Raw genomic sequence first — 9,131 nt, 5'->3', positions numbered from 1 at the left:
CAAAATTCATGTCTTCAATTTTTCCCTTGCCTCTGTGACTTGGAATCACTGAGAACTAATACTGTCCTTCTCTCTAAGCCATGCAAGCTAATGTGAGAGAACTTGAGGCTTCAAGCTCAATATCTAGAAATTTTGACTGGCTGCCTTTAGAACTCAGAAACTGGGATTACAGTCTGTTCCAATCACTAATCTTTTGGGGTTTTTTGTTGTTTCCATAGAAGGCCTCTTAACAACCTGATGCAAATACTTACACCACAACTGTGGGGGCCCATCTGCATGCCCACAACCTGAAATGAGACACAGGTACCTGCACTGACCTTTTCTCAGGACTAAGAGCCTGGCTTGATGAGATATGAAACAATCTACCAATGCAGAATAGGGTCATACCTACTTGCAGCTGATGGCCCAAGGTGTGAAAATATATTGCAGTAATACTTAGCTCTTTAAACAAATTTTCAGGGCCCCTGTGATACTGACTTAGTTTCATGGCTGGACCCTGCAAGTTTGGGACAATAAATACCCAGTGGATTTCTTTTTTATTTTCTTTTTTTTTATGGTGTTATGTTAGTCACCATACAGTACAATTTCATAAATAAATGGGAAAACATTGCATGCTCTTGGATTGGAAGGACTAATGTTGGAGAAAGGGGAACCCTCTTACACTGTTGGTGGGAATGCAAGTTGGTACAGCCACTTTGGAAAACGGTGTGGCAGTGCCTCAAAAAATTAAATAGACTGCTACCCTATGACCCAGCAATTGCATTCCTGGGTATTTACCCCATAGACACAGATATAGTGAAAAGAAGGTCCATATACACCTCAGTGTTCATAGCAGCAATGTCCCCAATAGCCAAATGGTGGGAAGAGCTGAGATGCCCTTTAACAGAGAATGAATAAAGAAGATGTGGTCCATATATATAATGGGATATTCCTCGGCCATCAGAAAGGATGAATCCCCACCATTTCCTGCACAGTGGATTTCTGACTACTCCATGTATAATTGCTCTAGAGTTTGTTACTATAATTCTACTCATTTATTTATTTTTAAGCCACGGGCATTTATTTTCTCACAATTCTGAAAGGTAGAAATCTGAGATGAAGCTGTCTGTAGGGTTGATTTCTTCTGGGGCCTCTCTCTCCAGCTTGTATGTGGCCATCTTCTCACTGGGTGTTCTCATCAACTTTCCTTTTGTGCATCCATGTTCTTATCTCTTCTGATAAGGTTTCCCTGTATATTTGTCTGCATCCCCCATATAATTAATTTTAACTCAATTACCTCTTTAAAGAAACTGTTATTTTTTTAAATTCAAGTTAGTTAACTAGAGTGTAGTATTGGTTTCAAGAGTAGAATTTGCTGATTTTTCACATACATATAACATCGAATGCTCATGCCAACAACTACCCTCCTTAATACCCATCACTCATTTAACCCATCCCCCCACCCACCTCTTTTCCAGCAACCCTCAGTTTGTTCCCAATAGTTAAGAATCTGTTATGGTTTGCCGCCCTCACTGTACTTCTCTTTATTTTTCCTTCCCTCCACCTATGTTCATCTGTTTTGTTTCTTAAATTCTACATATGAAAGAAATAATATGGTATTTGTCTTTCTCTGACTGACTTATTTTGCTTAGCATAATACACTTCCATCCATGTCACTGGAAATGACATTTCCCATTCATTTTTCAATGGACACCTGGACTCTTTCCATATTCTGGCTATTGTGGACATTTCTGATATAAACTTTGGGGTGCATGTGCCCCTTGGAATCACTATGTATCCTTTGGATAAATACCTAGTAGTACAATTGCTGGGTCTTAGGGTAACTCGATTTTGCACTTTTTGAGGAACCTCCATACTGTTCTCCAGAGTGGCAGCACCAGTTTGCATTCCCACCCACAGTATAAGAGGATTCCCCTTTTTCCACATCCTGACCAATACCTGTTGTTTCTTGTGTTGTTAATTTTAGCCATTCTGACAGGTGTGAGGTGGTATCTCATTGTGGTTATGATTTGTATTTCCCTGATGATGAGTGATGTTCAGTATATTTTCATGTGTCTGTTGGTTGTCTGGATGTCTTCCTTAGAAAAATATCCACTCATGTCTATTTAGATGTGCCCTTTCTGGGTTAACACATTCTACTTGTGATTTTAGTATAGCAGTTACCCAGGCAGGAAATGTCCTCACCATTGACTCTGATACTTCAGCATCACAGGATTGTGCTGTAAGGGCTGAGAGTTCCTTCCCCCCCTCTTTTTTGCTGATGTTTCCACATCAAAGAGGGCTGTCTCCAGCAAACCCATTTCTGGCCAATCAAAAAGATCTCCAGGCCATCTCCACACCCTGAGGTTCCTTTGTTTTAAAGAATCTGGGTGGATTTTGACACCTGACCATTTGGGCCACTTGCCTTTTCTCTTCCTGTGCTTGAAATTTTCACACTTATGTTTAAATTCACCAATAATGAGTGAGCGCTGAAACCCTAGGCCCCCAACAACCACCCCAATAACAGCAGAAGCCCAGCCCCAGCTGCTGTGTCATTTACAGGTCTTGCAAGTAATACACCTGGGTTTTCCAAAAGTTTCCTGGGAACTGTTGCTACAGGGCACCGTGAAATCCTTGCAGGATGCACAAAGGTGGTTCCCAAACAGCAGAGAAGGTGCGGGAGGGGATGGGGTGCTGTCTGGGAACCGCACCTGCACATTCGCAAATGGAATGCCCAGTCCATCTGCTGCTCAGGACCTGTGGCATGTAGACCTTTCCTCTGCTCAGAGTCCCCCCTCTCCTGCCCCGCCCCAGTCCGCCTGCACCACCCCCCCCAGGGCCCTGTCCTCAAAACCGGCTCTCAGGTGGAGAGGCTGCAGGATCCAGACTCCCTCAGGAGCAGCAGGGAAAACCATGAGAAAGCTTCACAAGGGGCAGGCACATGATGGTTCTCAAATCCCAAGACCTGTGAGCCTCAGGTCAACACCCCCACTTCCCATTTCTCACCTGAGAAAGGAAGGCTGGGCCACAGTAGAGAGGGAGCCAGGCTCTGTCCCCAGAAAATACCAGCAAGAACACCACAACAGCTTGTGATTCCAATATGGCTGGTGGTGGAGGAGGGCAACAGGCCAGGGGTGAGAGCTACCTGGTGATTGGACACAGGAGAGAGCTAACAGCTGAGAGCCTCCTGGTGATTGGCCAGGGAGAGTGGGGTGGGGAGAGCCACCTGTCCATTTTCCTGGTGCACTATGTTGACCTCAGGGGTCCAGGTGCAGGCCACTCCCTAACTCATTCAGTGACTCTATAAGACTCATGAAAGGTCAACACAGAGCAGGAAGAACAACCCAAACCCAGAAAAGTGGGGCATCTATACCCATACATGGGAAATTTGAGGATACTACACAGGCACAAATGTCCCTCTCCTGTAGATGGCCCAGTGTGGTGTGGTCTGTGAAGTTAAAAGCTGTTCCCTCTTTTGGGGGTTTACTCCCAAGTGTCAGAGGTTCATGGCTGGATGAAAAGACCTGCCTGGTGTTGTAGCCATTCAGAGTGCAGTACCCGCTTTGGGTCACTGGGCCAAGATGCTGGTGGTTCCATGGCATGCAGGTCTGTGGCCTGGGGCTGACTTCAGCCTGATGCTCTGGTAACATATCACTTGGGAAGCCTTTATCTTTTGGGGAGCCCTCTCCTGAGTGAGCAAAGAATGCCATGATCAAAGACAAGGGAAAGATCCACAGCTGGAAGAGCTCTCCATGGGAATCAAAGCCATAGGTAATACTTTAAGAGAATTGGGTGGAAACCTCAAATTCATACAAATGGCTGTTAACAAAATCAAGAAGAGTAATAAATAACTCTCCACAAAAGAGTTTAGGCTAACAAATTCCTTCACAATGTCTGTGAAAGAATATCAACATTTTTTAAAAATCTGCTTTTTAATTTAGTATACAAGAAGAACTAGGTTGGAAGACCTTGCCAGAGGACCATGGCTCCCTGGACATGGCCCAGCATGAAAAGGGAGCTGGGAGCAAGGGAGGAGACCCAGGCTCTGAGCACAGAGGAGTCCTAGGCTGAGCTCCTCCAGCCTGAGTAGACATTCTCCCTGCTGGAGGCGGACGTGGAGATGGAGGTGTCAGGGGCAGGCTGAGGTCCCTGATTTCCATAGCTTCTTTGGCCAAATTCAGTGCTTCCTGGAAGGTTTTGCCTTCAGGCAAAAAATAAACAAGTGCATGACCACTCTGTAGATCTTCAAAGGTGAGAGGTCAGCACAGGTGCCCATCCAGGAGGCCAAAGAAGGGAAGCTGGGCTGGTGTGTGGGATACTTCCTGCAGAAGGGGTGGCATAAGCTTCAGATTGCCTATCATCTTTAAATAAATAGTTATGTTGGAATGCAAAAGGAGAGTTTAAGGATGTTTGTGATGCACAGCTCAGGGTCATAGTCACCACTGCCCCACACTAGTCACTGCCTTCTCCAGATGGTGGGCAGGGGTCTCGATGGCTCTAGAAAGTCTCTGTGAACCCTAGGGAGCTGACAGCACAACCTGCCCATCCTGGTCAACACTGTTCACACACACTGACTGCTCTAGAGCTCAAGGCCAGCCCCTGAGGTGGGTGCCAATCTGTTAGAATGGAAAAGGGAAACAGAGCATCTACAGACGTGTATCTTGGCATAGACCATTTCTGACCTGAGAAGTCACAAACTTTTTGGCAAAAGTTGGCTCCAAACTTGGACCATTTCAACTCTCTGCCACAAGAATATTCACATTTCATTGGCCAAAGTGTCATACAGCTAAGGCCATCCAACAAGAAAAGTAAATGTGGTCCATTGGGAAGGCCATGGCCAGAAAAGGAAGGCAAAAAAATGGGGGAAAATAATACAATTTAATTTACTTTCCTAGCTTATAATCCACTCAACATAATGATGTTCCTTATTCTGTTTCCAGTGCCCAGCACCATGCCTGGCATTACTAAATAAAGACAAGAAGCTTGAAGGAATGAGTATGACCAGCTTTTTTCTAAACATGGTTTGTTTCTAATTCTTTTCACTTTGGATCCAGAAGGATTTAGTTTTGAATGCAAGCACCCTCGTTTGTAGCTCAGGTTTTTTGGCAATAATATACGTAACAGTAAAATTAAGAACAGACAGTATTTCTTGAGTGTTTACTGTGTGCTAGAAACACTGCCAAGGCTCTTAGGTTTGCGCTGACATTTCAATCTTCAAACACATTAATGAGGTAGGCATTGCTGTCTCCATGTTGTAGATGAGGTGAGAATCAGAGAGATTCAGGGATGTACTCAATGTCACACAGCTAGGAGGGTGTGGAGCTATGATGTGAACCCAGGCCCACTCTGCTCTGTAGCCTCCTTTCATGCACCATGCTCCAGTGCCCCTACATGATAAGGTAAGCCCGACCAGGGTCACTTTCCTCATCTGTAAAATAAGAATAAACAAGTGCATGACCACTCTGTAGAATTGTTACCAGGTTCACAGAAAAGTCCTATATCAACAGCCGGACCCACTGAAGCTTGCATTATGGGCACTCAGCAACTATTATGTCCTTCTATCTCCTCCATTTCATGTCTGACACCTGCTGCCAGACTAATGGAAACTTTCCTCAGGATGTGATGCTCATAATCCACAGTTACAGCTTTGTTAAACCTACACTACTCAACCGCTAAGACCCTCATAGGTCCTCCACTGAAGTTTTCTCCAAAATCCAGCCATTAGCAGTGGATTTCTAAAACCCTTGGGAAGACTGTCCCAGTCGCTCAGCATTTCCCCTGGTGCTAAGGTATTCATGAACCTTGATGGCTTCTGAAGTTAGCTTCCCCCCAAGGAGGAGGATTTATAGAGTAGGCTTGAGGAGGCAGGTTCATGTCTCAGTTGAGTAGGTGGAGATAAAAAAAGCAAGTGGCAAGGGTAAAGTTGCCAGAGTGACCTGTGAGATGCCAAGCCCAGGAGCAGGGTGGGTCTTCCCAAGCTCTGCTCAGAAATTTCAGACTTAGAGGGTGGGAGGAGCATTTTCTCTTCCAAATCAAGGGACATTTGTTTTGGCGAGCACAGTGTTGGACGAGAGGAAGGAGAAACATTTAACGAGTAACTACAGAGTGACAGGCAACTTAGACAAGTAAGGCTATTGGATCCTGAAATAACATGTCTATTTTACAGTCAGGAAATGGAGCTTCTGAGAAGTGAAATAACTTGAGCAAGTTTATAAAGATAAGAATCCAAGATGGGGACCTAACTCATCTCACCTAAGGTGAGAACTGAACTCACCGCCTCCATGGACACACCAACTCTACACCTATTTATAGAGCAGATCCTCCTGAAGAAGAACTGAGGGCAGCCTGAACAGCTTCTGCACAACAGGAGACAGAGAGACAGAGACATCATAACACAGGAACCAGCCCTCAGCAGCATGCTACCTGCAGTGGAGAGGGATAGTTCTGGGGGCTGTAAGCTGATTTGTCTTCCCTGGGTCACAGAAAAGGAGCTGCAGTTTATTTTATTTTTTTTTTAAGATTTTTTATTTATTTATTTGTCAGAAGGAGAGAGGGAGAGCGAGAGCAAGCATAAGCAGGAGGAGCAGCAGGCAGAGGGAGAAGCAGCCTCCCCACCGAGTGAGGAGCCAGATGTGGGACTCTATCCCATGATCCTCCTGGGATCATGACCTGAGCAGAGGGCAGAGTCTTAGCTGACTGAGACTCACAGATGTCTCAAGAAGCTGCAGTTTAAAGAGCAACTAGAATGTGAAGGATCCACCCTGAGAGCCCCCCAAAAATGGGGGGGGTGGTCCTGGATTTCCTTCCATGTTGAGGCGCTTGTAAACGCTATGGTTCACATTTCCCTCCTCCTTGATAGGATGGACAGAAGCAGGGTCTGAGCATCCTATACAGCTAATTACCTCGATGAGCTCTTGGTCCCCAGCCCACTCTAACCCAGCTGTGCCAACAAGGAAGCCCCAGCATGGCACACACGGGAACGCCCCTGGTCAGCATTCATGACAGCTCCTGACATCACACCAAGGTGACAGGTGCTAAGCACCCCGGAACACTCCAGGCCTGCTGGACTTCGACTTGCTAAGGCACCCCTTGCATGGAGGGCTGCTTGACCTCCTGGGTCACTACTCCTTCTGCTGCAGCTGCCCTGATAAGGAGCCCCCTATGTGGAAAGCCCAGACCCCCCCAACCCACACTCTGTCAGTACACTCAGAGTGCTGAAGACCCCGGGACACACCAGCTTTCACCCATTTGAGCCTTAGCCATCTTTCTAGGACCCCTCCCCAATCCTGAATCCACTTCAGCTATAGCTATCCTCCCAAAGTGCTTTCTCTGCAGAGAGCCCTGGGACACTCCAGCCCACACCCACTTCAGCTATAGCTGTTCTGCCAGGGCACCCCCGGTGCAGAGCACCCCAGAAAACCTCAGCTCCTGATCCATCTCCACTCCAGCCACACTCTGCAGAGAGCCCTGTGCCACAAGGTGTATCCACTTCAGCTTCACCTAACCGACATGGGTGCCCTCGGTGTGAAGATACATACACCCCTACATTTATTGTAGCATGACTTTCAATAGCCAAGATATGGAAACAACCCAGGTGTCCATCCAGTAATGAATGGATGAAGGCTGCCCTTCAGCCTAACCACCACCTCTCTGCATGCCTAGCCAGAAGACCCCAACTGTACCCCATGACCCCACACTCTGTCTGCACCTCCCAGAGGGTCCTAGCCCATAACCCGGTGCTTATGCACCCCACGGCCTCTCCAGCACCTCCATCTTCCCACACCCTGACAAACCACCAGCATCCTCAGGCCCCTGCACTCCACCTGCACCCTGAGGAGTCCCAGCCCACACTCTGGTGCCTCCACACCTATGGCCAGAGAATCACCTAGAAGTACCTTCAGATCCTGGTCCTCCTCCTCCTTGGCAGCTTGGGCTGCAGCCCCTGGACCATGAAATCAGCATGCAAGAGAAATCCCAGTTGGAAGAAGAAGCACAAGACTCAGAATGTGAGTTTTCATGTACTTCATGAGGTCACACAAGGATCACCACATCATTCCAACCCCTTCAAAGCATGTTGTCTCTTATACTACATTACAAGTTAGAAAGGCTTCTTTGCCTTATCAGCCAAATAGTTTCCATCAGGGCCAGTGCAGGGGAGCACAAAACAAAGTTTTGTAGGAATGCTAGCAATTACAGATTTCATAAATACACCACAGAGACAGTATAAGTCATCCCGGGACAGATTTATGAATGAGAGGCACATAACATTGAAACATGGAGGGAGATTTCTCCCCAAGAAAAACGTAAGCCTTTAGTGAATACAGCTCCAATTGCAAGCCTCTTCCATGCTGTACACTCAATGATCAAAAATAAAATCCACACATTGCCAGTTATTGATCCTATCAGTGGGAATTCACTTTATACACTTAACCACAAATGGTTCCTCCAGCATTTTATGTCTGATCTGTCAAAACCTGCCCTCATGAAGCAGAACCCAGATGCTCCTGCATTTGGGACCCACCACAACGTCCCTTCATTCACCGGGACACTCCCATCAGGAAAGCCTTGAATGTCTGTGTAGAAAGATGGTTGCCTGCCCTTCCTGTGGTGCATGAGTCAGGACACGTTGTAGATATTTATTCCAAGTCTGATGCCAACCTTGCTGCTGAGAGAACATACAGTAACTTAGATATCACCGTGACCCAGGCCCTCAGTACCGCTCACAGAGTCTTGAGGGTGCTGTGAAGTGCAGTAAGCTGGAAATCCTGGACAGATCAGTGCGGACTGACCTCTGTGGGCTGCTGGTCACAACTGAGGCAGATAGGATCGTGGGTGTCATTTCCCTGTCAGACACTCGGCACTCCCTGATACTCATGCCCACAGGTGCCAAACAGAAGGAGACAGAAGCAGAATGGCCACTGTGCATGGAGTAGACCTTGGAGAAAATGTGAACAAAGATTCTGGGTCAGGCTTTGCCTCATGAACACTGACCATGACAGAAGACTGTCGAATGGCTAAGAACATGTATCAGGGTTTAGTGATGGGTATTTTTCCCAGTGATGTCGAAACCCAGCATAAGAAACAGACTTTATGTGTTTCAAGTTTCAGAATTGCATATAACACTATTTTCAGACCTTTGAACAATTTCAGAT

At 46.6% G+C, this 9,131-nt stretch overlaps 1 pseudogene; it reads left to right on the top strand.

Moving 5' to 3' along the window:
• Positions 1–7,939: 7,939 nt before the first annotated feature.
• On the top strand, positions 7,940–8,912 carry LOC110580244 (annotated as a pseudogene).
• Positions 8,913–9,131: the final 219 nt, after the last annotated feature.

This window comes from Neomonachus schauinslandi, chromosome 7, assembly GCF_002201575.2.
Source record: "Neomonachus schauinslandi chromosome 7, ASM220157v2, whole genome shotgun sequence".
In the NCBI taxonomy this organism is placed as follows: domain Eukaryota; kingdom Metazoa; phylum Chordata; class Mammalia; order Carnivora; family Phocidae; genus Neomonachus; species Neomonachus schauinslandi.
The sequence above is the reverse complement of the archived record's forward strand: the minus strand, read 5'-3'. Positions and strand labels throughout refer to the sequence as shown.